Genomic DNA, 21,688 nt, shown 5'->3' with positions numbered 1-21,688 from the left:
TGGTGTGACTTATCCCCAATGAATTATATAAGTTCTGACATGTAGCACAAACCATGGGCCTCCATAGGCAATGTATGTACATTTCTTAGTTCAACACAGAGTGGCCAAGAAATATTTCAAAATTATCCAAGCCATTAAGTAAAACCTGCATAACAAAACAAATTGTGTTAATAGCTGGCTCACTATCTATAAGCCTAACAATAGAATGACTCAAGCCATGTGACAGGCTTTAAAATTTCCAGTTAGGTGATAATGTGTTTTGAAGTAACAAGCTGAATGAAAAAGAATGTGAGTTTTCCTTCTATATTAGGGGTTTAAATGCAATGTTTGTCAAATCAAGTGGCTTCCTTTTTGCAGCAAAAAGGCAAATGCTCTTATCCTAATTTCAGTATAACTCAAACATATCAAGAGTTTCACGATTGGGCAATCCACATTCTACTTTAGCAGTCAAATTAATTACTTCCTCAGACTTTCTCTTTGATAGATACCTCATTCCATCTGAAATACTTTTAGTAAAGGACTTCAACAGGGCTGGCAGTATCTCCTGGTATCAGAAAAGTCCAGAATCCTTGGAGTTATGTATCTTCATCAACTGATCTCTTTCCCCACCATGTGAAATAATAGAATCCAGAAAACTACCATTCTGGATTGAGTCTTTACCCACAGTTCAGTCATGTGAATTCTTTCGGCATAATACCAGATGAAGTTTGAGACAACTCCCCAGCAATGCAGTTTGATAAAGCATACCATATAAGCCAACAGCCCTTATCCCTTTTAGGAAATACCTCATTTGCTATTCACTTAAATAAACATATCTTATCATCTTGCACATCAAATATTGATGGGGAGACAAGATTTTTGATTCTACTTTTCTTAGTATCCCACACATCATTGCAGCTATTAAAAGTATACACTCGAAGGAAGGACAGTTGGTGGCTGGCCTCCCAATCAAAGACTTGATAATTAAAAGGGGAGCAGTCTGGACATATAATATATATTGCAAGTCACCTGTGTTGTGGCAAACATACTGAGAACTTCAAAACAAAGCTAAAGTTGTCATTCAGAAGTGGAAGTACACCAGAATTCATAATACATAAAAAAGGGGGTGGGGAAAGAATTCAGAATACAGCCCTTTATACTGTCTAACTTTGCTTCTTCTGGCACTCGAAAAAATATTTTGAGGAAGGGGTTCCTTCCTCCCATTCTGGCATATACAACATTTTCTTCTTCTCCCACAGCTGTGTAGTGAAAATTATTGCAACTTTGTTTTGTAGAGTGACAAGACAGAGTTTTCATTGTGAGAACTGCCACTGCACACTCACCTGAATTCACCTTATTCACATTTCCAACCATGACTCCTAAAAAAGTACTACAATTCCTCATCAGGATAAAAAAAACAATGACCCACACTCACACACACACACACACACACACACATACATATCAAAGGCTCTTACATGAATTGCAACCTTTTTAGAGTGTTTTGTTTTCTGTTCTTTGATTCTCTGAAGGACTTTGTTGCTGCCTTCACTGTGAAGGAATCTAAAATACTCCCCATTCACAAAATAGAACAACCACTGATATAGACAGCTAAAAGTTTATCTTATTACACTGTCCTTTAGCAAAACTACTAGAAGAAAGATTTTCACAAGTAGGTCACTACTTTGTTGAGCAAGAACATATGTAACTTAAACTGCTAGGGTACAATACCAAAAATTCTATCTTTGCTTGTTTGCACTCCCAAGGCTTGATCCTGGGTCCTCTTTATAGATCATTGTGTAGATTGTACCTAGTCAGCCACTATAGCTAGATAGCACGTACATATAAGTTACCAAGCACGTGCAAGATCAGTGTCATTTTGTATTGTCAATCAGAGTGAATGCAGGCATGAATGGAGATGCACATGCAAGTGGGTTTGAAGTAATGAGTCAGACAGTTAGTTTAAATATATGTCCCAGTTACAGCTCCTGATGTGTTTATGTATAATAAACAACTTGAACCCATCACAGTGCCCCAGTGTCTCATTTGAATGCAAGAGACATGCAGCACTTTTCTCTTACTATATGATAGTGACCTGTGGAGGAGTTTTGATCTGTAGAGATTATCCAGTGCACTCAAGACATACTCTTACATTGTCCTCCTGATCACTGGGAAATATTGAAAGGCCCTGATGTCACACTTTTGCCCCATAAAACAATAATGCCTATACAAATACACCAAATTAAGCAGGCAAAACTCAGGCTTTTCTCTTTGGTTCAATGTGGTAAACTTTCAAAGAACCAAAACTCTGAATGGCTCCTTTACGTAGGCAGTTAACATCAGGCACCTGTGTTTCCCACTGGATCAACAGTGAATCACTTCAGAACAAGCATTCTCTAGCATAACAAAAGACAAGGACTGGTTGCTTGTTTTGGGTTCAGAAGCACCCGTCAGAAGTGATCATGTTGAGTCTAATATCCTTTAGCTGCTCCTACTAATATCCTTTGGTCCTCTCATCCAGATCATATTGTCATATCAGTCCATCCAGCCATTCATCCATCCATCAATCCACAACCACTTTTTTTTCATTTTTGCACAGTGCACATGGGGTTGGGCTGTCACTACAATCATCTAGATCTATGGTTTACACAGCTGGGTGGCTAGCCCTATCATGGATCATATTCTCTTATCATGATGCATTAAAGTTCTAGGATTTCTATCACTTCCTGACAGAATTTATCATTATTACTAAGCTCTGAGAACACCACAGTGAATGTCTTAACATCATCTGATAAATGGACCTTACATAATGACTATGCTGCCAATAGTGAACCTCTGTCTTTTGGCTGATACTGCAGTCCTGCAGTCAACTAATACATTTTTTATCCATTTGTAAACACTCAGAATCCAAATGTTGGTGTCAGAGAGCAAAGCACTCATCAGCAGAACCCCAAGATGTGGGATAGGGAATGTAGTGTTGCCATACCAAAGTTGTAGAATTCCCAGACTGGTAAGGTACCAAGTCACATTATGATTACCTGCTTCAAGAACTCACTCCAAAGATGCCTGTTACTGATAACTGCTCTGGTATTACTTAACATCTTTCCTTTCTGTTGCTTTTCAATATCAACCGATCATTGGTTGCCTTCATGGCCACATACTTCTATCTTTTGGATGTAGCCTTTGTAACAACAACTACTTTTTCCTTAGGCAACATAATAGCTACAAAAAATCCATCTACCATGTATAGCAGCTATCTTAGTAAATAGTCTAATATATATATATATATATATATATATATATATATATATATATATATATATATATATATATATATATATATGTGTGTGTGTGTGTGTGTGTGTCTACTACCGGAGATCGAAATTACACTATTTAGAAATCTGGTAATAGCTGCCCACTAATGCGAAAGTGCACTTCACCAAAAGTGCACTTTTGCAAACACCACTAGAATGAACGGGCAATGTCCTCCACTGTGGTGCGGAAGTCATAGACCTTAGGGTTAGGGCTTGGGTTAAGGATAGTGAATAGCCCTACTAGGTAACCATTATCCTAAACTCAAGCCCTAACCGTAAGGTCTGTGACTACCGCACCGCAGTGGTGGACATAGATCCGTGACTACTGCACCATGGAGGACATGCAAGTTCCTCCACTGTGGTGCGGTAGTCATGGACTTTAGGGTTAGGGCTTGGGTTAAAGATAGTGGATAGCCCTACTAGTTTCACTTTCAGTGAAGTGCACTTTCGCGTAACCGTGGGTCTACTGTTTATTATCGAAAATGTGAGTTTTTGATTATATACAGTAGACCCATAGATATATATATATATATATATATATATATATATATATATATATATATGTATATATATACTGAAGGATAAAAATGGCACCAAAGCACGACTGTCTCCGTATAAAATTCAGGTTTAATAAAAATACATGTAACAAGGTAAGCGCTTTCAGGCAGTAAATGTGTTTCTTCAGACAACAAGTTACAAAATCAAATAGTTTAAATAGTGTAACAATCTAAGCTCATGAACATAATCAGCCAATGAATATACATTCATAATAAAACAATTAAGAAACATTCATTCATTTAAAGAGGCCGCTAGCTTTCAAAGCTGGTTTTATAGAGGCTCTCTCGTTGATACCAAGGAACCTATCTGCCTGCATACTAAAATCCAAGATAGCTCACGTTCCAAAATCACCACCTCAAATATTAAGACCAACCATTTCTATCACCCTGAACCCAAATATATGTTCCTTCCCAGTGCATTACATTCAATTTGCTTGTTCATGTTATATACATGTTATATACATGTTCCCTCATCTTTCTAGTAAAGACCTATTGGTCTTGCCAACACAAAAACAGTCACAGCCTCTACACTTAGCCAAATAAATCCAATTCTTACAGTGACAATCAGCAGTGACCCTAAAGTAATACTTCTTGGTCGTGACAGGATGAACAAATTCAACCAGAGGATCTATATATATACAAAAATAGCAACTAAAGCAACATCGCATCAATGCTACACTCTTATTTCTCTTATTTTTCTTGCAATCCTTGTAACATAATTGTTTCTTAAGAGACTTTTTGCTCTTAAAACAAAATTTTGGTTCTTCACTCACTATGGAATGAATGTCTTGATCCAGATGTAAAATAGGCCAATTATTCCTAATCACTTTCATAATATCTGCCACATCGCAAGTATAGAAGAGGGTCATAGGGAGGGTTCCCCCTAGTAGGACCAATATTCCTTTCATGAATCTTAGGTGTCTTAGATTAGAAATAAGGTCTCCCCCTCCCTCTCCTATTCTCATTAGTGAAGCGAACTGCTTCATTAACTTCCTTCTCTTTATAGCCTCTAGCTAATAATTCTTGCTTAAAATTAGTAACATCCCTCTCATAAAGTGTGTCTTCATTATTTAACCTAGAAAGACATAAACGTTGTACTTTTGCTACGTTTTTAAAAACATGTCTAGCATGCATACTGTTGCATTGTAATAACGTATTCCTTCTACAATATTTTCTGAACAGAGTAGTAGTTAAACAACCTGAAGGCTTAATAAAAAATTTCACATCCAAAAAATCAATCTCCTTGTCTGATATTTTATATGTAAAGGACAGGAATGGCTCTGTGCTATTCAGAAACTGAATGAACTCAATCACTCGCTCATAGGTTCCATTCCACACAAGGAAAAGGTCGTCTACAAACCTTTTATAAAACATTACATGGGGGGAGAAGATAGAGTCTAAAACATACTTATTCTCCCAATGAGCCATAACAGTGTTGGCATAGCTATTGGCACTAGTGCCCATAGCTACGCCAACCTTTTGCAAAAATAAGCACTCGCCATACAGGAAGATGTTATTTTCTAAAATCATCTCCAAGAGCAAGCATATTAAGTCAACTGTTATTATATCATAATTGCTCTTAGCAACTAAAAATTCCTTCAACATATTAATGCCACTATCATGTGGGATAAATGTAAATAAAGACACAACATCTAAGCTAACCAACAAATATTTCCCATCAAAAATCAAACCATTTGTTGAATCATATAAATCGCCCAAAAATTGTTTGGTGTCTTTCAGCAACTGACTTTGCATCTCAAGGATCGCCCATAACTTCTTCTCTATAAAAATAGAGCTTAGCTCGGTAATCCAACCATTACCAGCCACTATAGGTCTAAAAGGAGGTTTGTTTAAATTCTTATGAATTTTTGACAGCCCCTGGAACATTGGAATTAAAGGATGTTCCACTAAAACATACTCATAGAGTACTTTAGATATCAGCCCACTGCAGTAACAGTCACTCAAACTGAAATTAACTCTGTCATGTGATAGTTCTACAAAATGATGATCAACTTCCCCATAGACATATGAATCCATTACTAATTCTAAAATACTACCATTATAGAACTTGCTGTGCATCACAACAATGGATCCGCCTTTTTCGACGGGTTTTATAGTTAACTCAATATCATTCTGTAACTCTAGTAAAGCCTTCTGTTCTGCATTACTTAAATTAAAGAAACTTCTTTTCGTACCTTTACCATTGTAAATAGCCATTAGATCATTCTCACATTTTTTCAAACAAGTTTGTAGCATAGGGTGTAATACTGGCTGGAAAACAGTCGTTTTTTTAAAAACAGAAATTTCAGAATTATTAGTATCACCATACATGATTTTAAGCATCACATTCCTAACATATTTTTTAATGTCAATTATAGTTTCGCTCGAATTAGAGCCTTGGGCTGGTATAAAAGATAGCCCATACTCTAACAAAGACGTTTGGGATACAGTCAATTCCTTTTTAGAAATATTATAAATCACAGAGTTTTTTAACCTGTCCAAATGGTTTTCAGCGTCTGCTTTACACCTTCTTCCATGAGACGCTGCCGCTTCCTCCCTCTGCTCTGAGAGCATGAATGACTCATCTTCTCCCTCTGTCGAATTGGGAGGGGTATAGGGAGTGTCTCTGCTTGACCAATCGTATTTATTTATTTTGGGCGTGCATCCATTGGCTTAATAAAAGCAGCCGGGTTTAAAAGGATAGTATTAGATGTATTAGGTGCACTAGACAATTCCGCACCAACAGTACTTTCACTATTAACATTAACTTGTTTAGTAGCTGTTGAGGCTTCAGAAGGGATAGCATTTCTCTCATTTTGAGTATTATTAGTGTTGTCAATCACAGAATTGATTAGATGTACATTTCTACGCCAAGTAAAAACATTACCCTTGGAGAAATCAGAGTGTCTCTATTTAATTTCTTTATTTTCTGTATTTTCAATCACTGTTCATACGAAGAAACATTATCAATGACTCTACCTATTCTCACCAAAAAATCTTTTTTATATAACTAAAGTAATTCAGCATATTTTTTGTTGACAATATCAACAAATTCTTTCTCTAAAGGTGTAAAATATTCTATCAAAAGGCATATATAATTAATGCTCAGTTCCAGGTTTAACCGCTGTCACTTACTTAATAAACCTGGATAAGTTGCACGATAAATTGGCATAACCAGCACTTGCAGTCCACAGGGAATTACCTTGTGGAAGAGGCATGCCTCCAGGTGTAGACGCTGCCATTGCAGACATTTCATCTAGAAAAAGTTCATTCTCCAGGTCTCTTATGGCATTCTGCAAGTGGACATCGTCTACATCTATTCAATCACCATCACCTACTACAGGTTTCGCAAGTAGTGGATTATCATCTGTTTTCAAAAAACTCAGGAACAGGTCTTCACCTCTCTTCCTGGTCGGAACGTAATTAAGCTCAATATCAGTCTCATTTCCATCAGCCATGCTTCTGTAGGATTGCAAATAGCAAAGAGTAGTATAAAAGAAAGAAGAATCCTTCAGAATAAATGGTACCAAATAACAAAAGATGAAACTGAAGGATAAAAATGGCACCAAAGTACAACTGTCTCCGTATAAAACTCAGGTTTAATAAAAATACTTGTAATAAGGTAAGTGCTTTCACACAATAAATGTGTTTCTTCAGACAACAAGTTACAAAATCAAATGGTTTAAATAGTGTATCCATCTAAGCTCATGAACATAATCAACCAATGAATATACATTCATAATAAAACAATTAAGAAACATTCATTCATTTAAAGAGGCCTCTAGCTTTCAAAGCTGGTTTTATAGTGGCTCTCTCATTGATAACAGGGAACCTATCTGCCTACATACAAATAATCCAAGATAGCTCACGTTCCTCAGTAAAATTTCTAAAATCACCACCTCGAATATTAGGACCAACCATTTCTATCACCCTGAACCCAAATAAATGATCCTTCCCATACTCCATATAATGTATGGCTAGTGCATTATGTTCAGTTTGCTTGTTCATGTTATATATATGTTCCCTCATTCTTTCTAGTAAAGACCTATTGGTCTTGCCTATATAAAAACAGTCAAAGGCTCTACATTTAGCCAAATAAATCAAATTCTTACTGCGACAATCAGCAGTGACCATAAAGTAATACTTCTTGGTCATGACAGGATGAACAAATTCAACCAGAGGATCTATATATGTACAAAAATTGCATCTAAAGCAACATTGTATCGATGCTAAACTTATTTCTCTTATTTTTCTTGCAATCCTTGTGACATAATTGTCTCTTAAGAGACTTTTTGTTCTTAAACAAAATTTGGGTTCTTCACCCACTATGGAATAAATGTCTTGATCCAGATGTAAAATAGGCCAATTATTCCTAATCACTTTCATATTATTATTATATTATTTTATATTAGATGCAATTTTTGGACATATATAGATCCTCTGGTTGAATTTGTTCATCCTGTCATGACCAAGAATTATTACTTTAGGGCCACTGCCAATTGTCGCAGTAAGAATTTGATTTATTTGGCAAAGTGTAGAGCCTGTGTCTGTTTTTTATAGGCAAGACCAATAGGTTTTTACTAGAAGGACTGAGGGAACATGTATATAACATGAACAAGCAAATTGAACATAATGCACTAGCCAAACATTATATGGAGTATGGGAAGGATCATATATTTGGGTTCAGGGTGATAGAAATGGTTGGTCCTAATATTCGAGGTGGTGATTTTAGAAATTTTACTGAGGAACATGAGCTATCTTGGATTATTAGTATGCAGGCAGATAGGTTCCCTGGTATCCCTCTATAAAACCAGCTTTGAAAGCTAGAGGCATCTTTAAATGAATGAATGTTTCTTAATTGTTTTATTATGAATATATATTTATTGGTTGATTATGTTCATGAGCTTAGATGGATACACTATTTAAACCATTTGATTTTGTAACTTGTCTGAAGAAGCACATTTATTGTGTGAAAGGGCTTACCTTGTTACATGTATTTTTATTAAACCTGAGTTTTATACAGAGACAGTCGTGCTTTGGTGCCATTTTTATCCTTCACTTTCACCTTTTGTTATTTGGTAAAATTTATTCCAAATGATTCTACTTTCTTTTATACTACTGTTTGCTATTTGCAATCCTACGGAAGCATGGCTGAAGGGAATGAGACTGATATTGAGCTTAATTATGTTCTGAACAGGAAAAGAGGTGAAGACCGGTTCCTGAGTTTTTTGAAAACAGATGGTAATCCACTACTTGCGAAACCTGTAGTAGGTGATGGTGATCGAACAGCTGTAGATGATGTCCACTTGCAGAATGCCATAAGAGACCTGTAGAATGAACTTTTCAAGACGAAACATCTGCAATGGCAGCGTCTACACCTGGAGGCATGCCTCTTCCAAAAGGTAATACCACGTAGACTGCAAGTGCTGGTTATGCCAACTTATGGTGCAACTTATCAAGGTTTATTAAGTAAGTGGCAGCAGATAAATCCAGAACTGAGCTTTAATTACATAAGCCTTTTGATAAAACATTTTAAACCTTTAGAGAAAGAATTGGTTGATATTGTCAACAAAAAATATGCTGAGTTACTTGAGTTATATAAAGAAGATTTTTGGTGAGAATGGATAGAGTCATTGATAATGTTTCTTCGTATGAACACCAATTGAAAACACAGAAAATAAAGAAATTAAATAGAGACTACTGATTTCTCCAAGGGTAATGTTTTTTCTTGGCCAAGAAATGTACATCTAATCAATTCTGTGACTGACCACACTAATAATACTCAAAATGAGAGAAATGCTATCCCTTCTGAAGCCTCAATTGCTACTAAACAAGTTAATGTCAATGCATAAAAGTAAAGGAAGCAACAGACCACGGCTGTAGAAAATGCAAAATAGTTTAATCCACAACAAACATAGAATGGTGAGCACTTTTGTGGGCCAAGCCACTTCATCAGACATTGAAACAAAGTATAAAATTCCTTTATATATCATCCTTCACTCACTAATTGGGACCCCACCTTAATTTAAAGTCACAGGTCATTCCATGTGCAAATGAAAGACAGCATATAAAAGCAGCATATAAAAACAGTACATAAAACAGCATATAGAAAACAACACATTTAAAAACATGAACCAACATTTTTAAAAACATTTTTATAAACGAAAATACACAAAAGGTATATTAATATTTCACTTTAACAAGTCTCTTCCTAGGAGAATGGGCTTGATGTTCATTTTGTCATTAAGCCCCCTGCCCATACTGGCCCTAAGTCTCACAATCCATTCAAGTTCTTTCGTCTCAACTTTCAATTTCACATCACCCCCCCCCGAGGTTGTCCACAACTCTGTCGATGGCCATGAAGGTGAACCTATGTATGTCACCAAAGGTTCCTACATGTCTAGCTAAGGCATTCATCTCTGCCTTCCTCCCTATATCATAGGAGTGCTCCCACATGCAATTTCTCAACCTCCTGGTCATCATCCCTACATAGAATGACACAGGCCACACAATGGGCCAAGTACACAATATTTGTACTATTACAGTTTGCAGAGAGTTTAAACTTAAACACTTTGTCCATATCAGGATGCTTGAGTTCTCCACTACAATCTATATACATACAGAAATTGCAGGCTTTACAGGGAACGGTACCACCTTTACCCCCACTAGCAGGATTCTTTACCAGGCCATGTTGTGACCTAGGTCCACACAGGATCCTTTTCAAGTTCTTTTTATTTTTATATACAAACTTTGGGGTATCACCTACTAAACCTTTAATAGCATCATCAGCACACAGGATGTTCCAATTCCTGTGAAAAATGTTTTGTATAAGCTTGATGTTGCTGGCTAAGTTACTGACATTCTCATTTGTCCATCCATAGTCCCTACCCTCCGCACTGGCCGTTCACCATCAGAGAAGTATGGTCTCCCCTCTGTGCTCCTACATTCCATTACACCCCTCAGGGTGTCCTGAAGTTCAGTGGGGGCATAACCCCTCTGTGAGAACCTCATTCCCAGATCACCCAATTCACTCTCAAATCTATCCTGATCGGCTGTCAACCTAGAGGTCCTCAGTCCCTGCCTCCTTATAATGTTTTTAAAAAATGTGTTGGGGATGCATGCTCTTTCTGTGTAAATAACTATTTCTGTAGCAATCCTTCCTGTGTATTTCTGTTTCAAATTGCCTATCATCCCTCTGTATAACCTTCACATCCAGGAAGTCAACTGTACTAAAAGAGCTCTTCATGGTGAACCTCAAGAAACTGGTGCATCTATTCAAATGTGAAAAAAGGGGGAAAAAGTAGACTCATCCCCCTCCCACAAAATCAAGAGGTCATGTACAAACCTCCTATAGAATTTCAAGCATTTGCCATATTCTCCCAGTAGAAATTCCTTCTCCCAATGGGCCATAACAATATTGGTGTAGCCATTGGCACAGGAAGTGCCCATGGCCACGCCATCCAACTGCTTGTACAGTGTGCCTTCAAACAAAAATAAATTATTTTCCAAAATGAGCTCCATTAGAAGGGATAAAAAATCAACACATCGCCCATTGTACAGCCCATCTTCCAACAGGTATTCCTTAAAATATTCAACTCCCACCTGGTTGGGAATAACAGTAAACAATGACTGCACATCCATGGTAATGAGCAGCAGCCTATCATCACTCACATACGTATTAATGAATGAATATAGATCTCTCAAGAAATTTTCTTTATCTAACAAAATAATAGAATTTCTCCTCAGGACAGGTTTCAGGTGTCGCTCTACGTAGATAGATAGTGTTTCTGTAGACCAGCCCCTCCCTGACACAATGGGTCTCATTGGTGGTTCCAGGGGGTTTTTTGGTGAATTTTAGGGAGACCCTGTATTATTAGTACCACAGGACTTTCAACAATAAAATAATTAAATAAATCAATGCTAATAACACTGCACTGTAGACATTCAAATACAGCATTATATACAGAATCATTGCACCTCTGTACCTGTTGAAAATCCACTTTACGATAAAACTTTATATCATTCAACATGTTGAGCATGGTGTCCCTATAATAAGAGTAATCCATTACCACCATAGATCCCCCTTTATCCGCTGGGTTATAGAAATGGAAGTATCATTGTGCAAGCACTCTAAAGCTATTCTTTCTTCTTTACTTAAATTATTAAAGTATCTGCCACTGGAATCACTGTCATATAAATGATAAATATCTCTAACACACACCCTCTCAAAAGCATCAAGTATTGCACTATTGGTAGGAATGAACCCACTGGGTTTCTTAAAAACATTTACATCAGTTTGGTCATTCATAGTTTTACCAAACTGCATTTTCAACATTATATTTCGTGTGAATGGTTTCAGTTCCAGAATGTTATCAGTCACTGTCATTTTGTTAGTAGGTATAAATGACATACCTTTACTCAGCAAACTATTTTCAGCCTCAGTGAGAGCCCTTCATGAAATATTCCATACTAGTGTCTGCCCCCTTGTTGCCACATCTTCTTGATGGTCATCGATTTCTGCTGTTCCTCCTCCTGGGACATTTTCCGTTTCATGCGGCCTCTGCTTTTAAACAGTCATGAAAAGGGGCTTGTCGTATAGGATATGGAGCGGTTAAAACAGTGGCATTCAAGACCTGTGATGGCTCTGTGGTGTGTGAATGCATGGTTACTTCACTATACTTGCTGCGTGCTCCATTAAAGGTGGTAGGTGCATCAATTGTATTTTTGTCAAGAACCTCAGAGCGCCCAACTTTAGGGCAAAGTGCATTGGAAATGGTACTTGCTCCTACCCCTTAATGTATAAGAGCACCACTCCCTACAGCATTGTTAGTTCTATCTTGTGTGAGTGCCATGCTTGCATCAGACATCATACCTTCGTTTGTCTGGTCATCTACCCGATGCGGAACTGTGATTGGATGCTGTTGGTTCCTATAAGTGGTGTCATGGCCATTCCGCTCTCTAGGCCAAGCAAGCACCCGCCCATTCAGGAAATCCTCTTTGTCCCTCAAAATTTTCTTTTTCTTGTAGGCAAGCAGTTGTCGCTCATATACACCAACAGTTTCAATCAAATTGTCAAGTTTGATGTCAACCAGGTTACTAGGAAAGCATCCATACAGTTCCTATTGTGTCTTATAGACATTGTCTGAAAGTTGAGCCTCCTCAGGCTTAAAGTAATCAATGAGCAATTTTGTATATTTGCGGCTTGATTCTATATTAATGCACTGCCACCTTGCCAACAAATCTGGATACAAAGTACCATATGTTGGCATATTTAAAACACGCAGGCCACGAGGGACAATATTTAATTGCAGACATGCTTCAAAGTAAAGTCTCTGTGACTGCAGGCATTTGAATTTACACGAATCACTATCCAATTTAAAGCACACTTTCTTCAAAGTCACAGCAGCATACTCACTGTTGATATCAGGCAACAGCATATTGACAGTCATTTCTTGATTAAGCAGAGGATTCTCTGTAATCTCCACAAACCTTCCTAAGTATCCCAGGTCTCGGTCATTCCCTCCTCTTAAAATATTAGCCTGTGTAGGCCTTTCCACTGAGAGATTACCTTCTGCCATGTCCAAGCACCACTTGTAACAAAATACAACCAAGAAAAGTACAAAAATTCACAAATTCACAAAACCCCCCTGGAACCACCAATGAGACCCATTGTGTCAGGGAGGGGCTGGTCTATGGAAACACTATCTATCTACGTAGAGCGACACCTGAAACCTGTCCTGAGGAGAAATTCTATTATTTTGTTAGATACAGAAAATTTCTTGAGAGATCTATATTCATTCATTAATACATATGTGAGTGATGATAGGCTGCTGCTCATTACCATGGATGTGCAGTCATTGTTTGTTGTTATTCCCAACCAGGTGGGAGTTGAATATTTTAAGGAATACCTGTTGGAAGATGGGCTGTACAATGGGCGATGTGTTGATTTTTTATCCCTTCTAATGGAGCTCATTTTGGAAAATAATTTATTTTTGTTTGAAGGCACACTGTACAAGCAATTGGATGGCGTGGCCATGGGCACTTCCTGTGCCAATGGCTACACCAATATTGTTATGGCCCGTTGGGAGAAGGAATTTCTACTGGGAGAATATGGCAAATGCTTGAAATTCTATAGGAAGTTTGTAAATGACCTCTTTATTTTGTGGGAGGGGGATGAGTCTACTTTTTCCCCCTTTTTTCACATTTGAATAGATGCACCAGTTTCTTGAGGTTCACCATGAAGAGCTCTTTTAGTACAGTTGACTTCCTGGATGTGAAGGTTATACAGAGGGATGATAGGCAATTTGAAACAGAAATACACAGGAAGGATTGCTGCAGAAATAGTTATTTACACAGAAAGAGCATGCATCCCCAACACATTTTTTAAAAACATTATAAGGTGGCAGGGACTGAGGACCTCTAGGTTGACAGCCGATCAGGATAGATTTGAGAGTGAATTGGGTGATCTGGGAATGAGGTTCTCACAGAGGGGTTATGCCCCCACTGAACTTCAGGACACCCTGAGGGGTGTAATGGAATGTAGGAGCACAGAGGGGAGACCATACTTCTCTGATGGTGAACGGCCAGTGCGGAGGGTAGGGACTATGGATGGACAAATGAGAATGTCAGTAACTTACGCCAGCAACATCAAGCTTATACAAAACATTTTTCACAGGAATTGGAACATCCTGTGTGCTGATGATGCTATTAAAGGTTTAGTAGGTGATACCCCAAAGTTTGTATATAAAAATAAAAAGAACTTGAAAAGGATCCTGTGTGGACCTAGGTCACAACATGGCCTGGTAAAGAATCCTGCTAGTGGGGGTAAAGGTGGTACCGTTCCCTGTAAAGCCTGCAATTTCTGTATGTATATAGATTGTAGTGGAGAATTCAAGCATCCTGATATGGACAAAGTGTTTAAGTTTAAACTCTCTGCAAACTGTAATAGTACAAATATTGTGTACTTGGCCCATTGTGTGGCCTGTGTCATTCTATGTAGGGATGATGACCAGGAGGTTGAGAAATTGCATGTGGGAGCACTCCTATGATATAGGGAGGAAGGCAGAGATGAATGCCTTAGCTAGACATGTAGGAACCTTTGGTGACACACATAGATTCACCTTCATGGCCATCAACAGAGTTGTGGACACCCTCAGGGGGGTGATGTGAAATTGAAAGTTGAGACAAAAGAGCTTGAATGGATTGTGAGACTTATGGGCAGGGGGCTTAATGACAAAATGAACATCAAGCCCATTCTCCTAGGAAGAGACTTGTTAAAGTGAAATATTAATATACCTTTGGTGTATTTTAGTTTTTAAAAATGTTGGTTCATGTTTTTAAATGTGTTGTTTTCTATATGCTGTTTTATGTACTGTTTTTATATGCTGCTTTTATATGCTGTCTTTCATTTGCACATGGAATGACCTGTGACTTTAAATTAAGGTGGGGTCCCAATTAGTGAGTGTAGGATGATATATAAAGGAATTTTATACTTTGTTTCAATGTCTGATGAAGTGGCTTGGCACACGAAAGCACTCACCATTCTATGTTCATTGTGGATTAAATTATTTTGCATTTTCTACAGCCATGGTCTGTTGCTTCCTTAAGTTCCTTTACTTTTTATGCATTTGGATTATTTCTTGGAAGAACAGTTTACCAGCATCACCTGTTTTGTACTTTTCTAAGTTAATGTTAATAGTGAATGTACTGTTGGTGAGGAATTGTCTAATGCATCTAATACATCTAATACTATCCCTTTAAACCTGGCTGTTTTTATCAAGCTAATGGATGCACGCCCAAAATTAATAGATACGATTTGTCAAGCAGAGACACTCCCTTTACCCCATCCCGATTCGACAGAGGGAGAAGATGCATCAATCACGCTCTCAGAGCAGAGGGAAGAAGTGGCAGTGTCTCATGGAAGGAAGGTGGAAAGCAGACACTGGAAACCATGTTGGCAGGTTAAAAAACTCTGTGATTTATAATATTTCTAAAAAGGAATTGACTGTATCCCAAATGTCTTTGTTAGCATATGGGCTATCTTTTATACCAGCCCAAGGCTCTATTTAGAGCAAAAGTATAATTGCCATTAAAAAAAATGTTAGGAATATGATGCATAAAATTATTTATGGTGATACTAATAATTCTGAAATTTCTGTTTTTAAAAAAACAAGTGTTTTCCAGCCACGATTACACCCTGTGCTAGAAACGTTTTCAAAAAAATGTGAGAATGATCTAATGGCTATTTACAATGTAAAAGTACGAAAAGAAGTTTCTTTAATTTAAGTAATGTAGAACGGAAGGCTTTACTAGAGTTACAGAATGACACTGAGTTAACTATAAAACCCGCCGATAAAGGCGGATCCATTGTTGTGATGGACACCAAGTTCTATAATGATGGTATTTTAGAATTAGTAATGGATTCATGTGTCTATGAGGAAGTTAATCATCATTTTGTAGAACTATCACATGATAGAGTTAATTCCAGTTTAAGTGACTGTTACTGCAGTGGGCTGATATCTAAAGAACTCTATGAGTACTTTTTAGTGGAACATCCTTTAATTCCGATGTTCCAGGGGCTGCCAATAATTCATAAGAATTTAAACAAACCTCCTTTTAGACCTATAGTGGCTGGTAACAGTTGGATTATCGAGTCAATCTCTGTTTTTATAGAGAAGAAGTTAAGGCCGATCCTTGAGATGCAAAGTCAGGTGTTGAAAGACACCGAACAATTTTTGGGCGATTTATATGATTCAACAAATGGGCTGATTTTTGATGGGAAATATTTGTTGTTTAGCTTAGATGTTGTGTCTTTATTTACATCTATCCCACATGATAGTGGCATTAATATGTTGAAGGAATTTTTAGTTGCTAAGTGCAATTATGATATAATAACTGTTGACTTAATATGCTTATTCTTGGAGATGATTTTAGAAAATAACATCTTCATGTATGGTGAGTGCTTGTTTTTGCAAAAGGTTGATGTAGCTATGGGCACTAGTTGTGCCAACAGCGATGCCAACACTGTTATGGCTCACTGGGAGAATAAGTATGTATTTGACTCCATCTTCTACCCCCATGTAATGTTTTATAAAACGTTTGTAGACAACCTTTTCCTTGTGTGGAATGGAACCTATGAGGGATTGATTGAGCTCATTCAGTTTTTGAATAGCACAGAGCCATTCCTGTCCTTTACATATAAAATATCAGACAAGGAGATTGAGTTTTTGGATGTGAAAGTTTTTATTAATCCTTCAGGTTGTTTAACTACTACTCTGTTCAGAAAAGTTTGTAGAAGGAATACGATGTTACAACGCAACAGTATGCATGCTAGACATTTTTGAAAATGTAGCAAAAGACAATGGGCAGGATTCACGAAGGCTTGCACAGAGTGTAAGAGACGTGCAACACTCCATGCAAGCCTCGTGATCCAGGAACAGCCCTAAACTCCGTGTAAGAGACCAGCTAAAACGTCTCTTACACGGACTGGGCGTGGACATGCTAAATACCTCACTTGCATCCGAAAGGTATGCAAATGAGGTATATTAGCACTCCACGAAGCAGAAACCAGTCCGTGTAGGAGATGTTTTAGCTGCAGAAATGTACTCAGTTGACAACTGAGTACATTTCTGCAAAATCCGCAACGGAGCGATGTCAGCTCCAAAAAAAGGTTGCATATGATTCAGGCAGCATGCCAATGGCCAAATATGTGGCCATTGGCAAGATAACCTGATGCAAAAATATTAAAAATATAATTTTTTTTTTCGGCGATCGCCCATGTTTAAACCCAGTGCAGCCCCGCGCAAATGGGCTGCGCTGTATAAAACCATAAAAAAGAAGGTTATAAACCCACAAATGTGGGTCTCATGCAATACATGGAATGACAATGCAGGGAACAGCAGACTAAAACCAACATGGCCACCGTGTAGTGGTTGCTAAGGGGGGAAGCTGAGTCTAAGACATGTAACTAAGCATTAGTAGGCAATCTCATGTAAATGAGGGTTTGGATACTGAATCTCACAGTCACATATCAAATGAGCACAGTCTGAGTAGTGTAAGAGATACAAAAGGGGGAGGAATAGAGTAGGAGATAGGTGACATCACAGGGGGGAATGGTAGAAAGAAATACAGTTCATTGGAGGCCAGTGTAACATGACAGATGACAGGCACAGATCAGGGAAAGAGGTGTGCCACTAGATAAGTCATGAAAAGTCAAGAAATGGAAGGTGTACACTGTTACCTACACCAAAGTTTCTTGCTGGCCGTGCATGCGCACGTGTGCGCGCCATGAAGCGCGAGTAGGACAGTGTGCACATGTGTAAGGCAGTGTGAGCATGTGGGAGCGTGTTGGGAGATGTTTAACACTTTGCGCGGGTGCACACGTGTGTAAGGCAGGCTGAGTATGTTGGAGGCTGTTGGCAGACGTGTAACAGTGTTTGCGCGGGTGTACATGCGTTTAAACCCGAATAAGTAGATTCTGAACCGTGTAAGCACGTGTGCGCGCATGTAAGCCACTGTGAGCGTGTTTCAGATAGTATGCAAGTTGCTCCCCCCTGAGGAAACAGAGAGGAAAAAGGAAGCTACAGAATTAATAGGAAGCTAACAGGGATAACTGCTGAAGCTAGCAGGTGAAAACAATTAGAAGCAGGCAATTACACAGGCAGAATAGTAGCCCAGCCCAGCACTTAAAACTCTGCAAACAGTAGTGCAGGATGTTTCCATTAAGAGACACTGCAAGACAGGAGTAAGCTAATAGAAGTGAAAACTGAAAAAGCTTCACTCAGAGCAGAAATGTTAGGGGCTGCCATAGCTGTCATAATGAGACATAGGCAACTTGCTGAGGGTGGTGACAATGCAGATGGTGCCAGACAACCCACAGTGAGGAGACGGAGAAGAGTGTACAGGCCCAGGGTCACCTAACATGGGTTACATGAGCTGGAGATAGTAGAGCGCTATAGAGTGGACAGAGAGCTCCTGCAGCAAATTGTTGAGCTGTGCAGGCCACGCCTCACACACAGAACCAACAGAGGGGAACCCATCCCAGTGGAAACCAAGGTATGTGTTGGCCTAAGAATACTAGCAACAGGTACCTTCCAGAGACCAACTGGTGATATGATGGGGATATCACAGGCATCAGCCTCCAGGGTACTACACCAGTTCCTGGATGCCATGTCAGCACATGTCGGTGATCATGTATATTTCCCCAATGCCCGTGAGGTATTGGCCAGCAATATGTGTCTCTTCCAGCAAATAGCGGAATACCCTGAGGTACTGGGTGCTATAGACTGCACGCACATACGCATCAAAGCACCAGCCGGTGAGCGGGGTAGGGCCTACATTAACTACAAGGACTTCCCCTCCATCAACTGCCAGGTCATGTGTGATGCCCAGGGCATAATATTGAATGTGTGTGCTGGCTGCCCTGGGAGTTATCACGATTCCCACATCTGGCATTTGACACAGCTGTACCAGACATTTGCCAATGGGGACATCCCACATGGACACCTAGTGGGGGATGCAGGTTATGCACTGGAGCCATGGCTGATGACACCCATCAGAAACGCACACACACCTGAACAGGAATGCCATAATGAGGCACATGCACAAACACGTAATGTGATAGAGCGTGTGTTTGGGCTGCTCAAGTCATGGTTCCGGTGTCTGGACACATCTGGTGGAGCCTTGCAGTACACACCAACTACATGTACCCAAATTGTCATGGTATGTGCTATGCTAAATAATATGATCTTAGGTTCATAGGTTCATACTAGGCTATCTGCCCTAGGGCATTTATAAGCCTAGCCAGAGTGTGTTTGGCTTTCGCCACCCATTTTAAATTAATTTTGCTATGCCTTTTTTGAGGTTAGTATACTGTGCCTCTGTCTAACAGTGACACAGAAGTGATAACCGGGGTAAACCTACGATCTCCCATCCACTCATCAAGATTCCTCTTGAAGAGAGTCAATGTGGGACTCTGCCTAACCTGGACTGGGATTTTATTCCAGAGTGAAGGGAGCCTCTGGGTTATGAATCTGTCCCTCCAGCATGTCCTATTTATTTCAGTGCTGAGGTTCAAGTCTCTCGAGCATAGCTCGATGGGATTTGGATTTTCTGAGGTGCAGCATGTCCATTAATTCCGGGTTGGACATGGCTTTATACGTCAGGCACAGATCGCCTCTGAGCAGGCGGTATGCCACTGAGTAGAGCTGGAGTTTCTTTAACCGGGCAGCATATGGCATCTGTTTGAGCCCTTTGATCCTCTTGGTGAGGTACTTTTGGGGTCTTTCCAGTTGCTGCAGGTGTCTGGTAAGGTACATCCCAAAAGGGCATTGTACTCAATTATGGGCCTGATGAGGGATGAGTAAAGAGGTACGATGACCTCCCTGATCTAGATGTGAATCCCTTCATGATTAGGTGGGCTATATAAAATGTTTTTCTAACCACTTTGGCCACGTGGTTGTCAAATGAGAGATTGCTATCAACTTGGGTCCCCAGGTCCCTAATGACTTCTTCTGTACTTAATGGATTACCACCTATGTGGTAATTTGTGGGCACTTTGTTTTGCCAAAGGGGATGACTATACACTTTTGGCATTTAGCTTGAGGCCATGGCTCTGGCACCAGTTGTCTGTTTCTATGAGGCCCTTTTGGAGGATGCTTGTGTCAGCTGGAGAGTTGATTATGGCGCCCAGTTTGCAGTCATCTGCGAACTTGGTCAGCCACAGTCCTTCCGTGTTGGCCTGTACCGCCGAGAAATATATACCGAACAAGAGAGGTCCCAGGACTGAGCCTTGTGGGATGCCACTTGTAACTGGTTTGGAGTCTGACATGGCTCCAGCAATTCTAACCATGTGGGTTCTGTCCTTGAGCCAGTTTGCAACCCATCTAGTGACATAGGGGTTATATTTAAGCTGGTGAGCTTATCTATAATGCCCGAGTGGGGTATTGTATCGAAGGCTTTTGTGAGGTCCAGGTAGGCTGTGTGGACCACCTTCCCCTCGTCAATGGCCTTGGTGACTGTTTCAAAGAAATCGACCAGGTTTAAGAGGCAGGATCTGCCCTTAACAAAGCCAAACTGGGTAGGATCCAGTGTCTGTAGGTCCCCAATATCTTTATTTATGAGGTCCATGATGATCCTTTCCATAGCTTTGCAGACCAAGCTAGTCAGGCTTATGGGGCGATAGTTTCCAGGATCCGTTGAGGCACCACCTTTGTGGAGAGGGACCACTGTTGCTGTACGCCACTCTTTGGGTACATATCCTGTAGTGAGGCTAAGATTGAACAGTAGTTTTATGTTTGGGTTTAGCTCTTCTTGGAGTTCATGTAGGATGCAGCCCGGGACACCATCTGGTCCCATTGATGCTGTGTTTTTTGCTTTGGAGAGGGCGGCTCTTACCTGAGCATCTGAGATGTCAGGGGAGCAGCACTCTGTTGGGATAGATATTTGCCCTTTTGGTGGGGAGAGGGGGGAGAAGTTTGCACTGAACCTGTCAGCTAGGATGTTGGCAATGTCTGTGGGCTCGGTGTATTTTTTGTCATTTTGGACTAATTCTGAGCATATCTGGGAATTCCCACCCAGGTTCCTAACATAACCAAAGAAAGCCTTGCGATTATCCTTAGTGTCCTGTGCAATTTTTCTCTCAAAGCTAGCCTTAGACGATTTTATGAGTGCCCGTAGATTTTTGCTAATACTGATCAGAGATGCCTTCCCTTTTTGGGATTTTGCTCTATCATGTAGTAGCTTCCTCCTTCTATTGTATAGTTTGTTTATGGCTGGGGTCCACCAGACAGGACATCTGCCTTTGGAGGATTGGGTCTTGGTTTTATTTGGGATTGCATG

The sequence above is a fragment of the Protopterus annectens genome, chromosome 2.part0 (assembly GCF_019279795.1).
Source record: "Protopterus annectens isolate FY-2018-M chromosome 2.part0, PAN1.0, whole genome shotgun sequence".
Classification (NCBI taxonomy): domain Eukaryota; kingdom Metazoa; phylum Chordata; order Ceratodontiformes; family Protopteridae; genus Protopterus; species Protopterus annectens.
Note: the sequence above shows the minus strand (reverse complement) of the source record.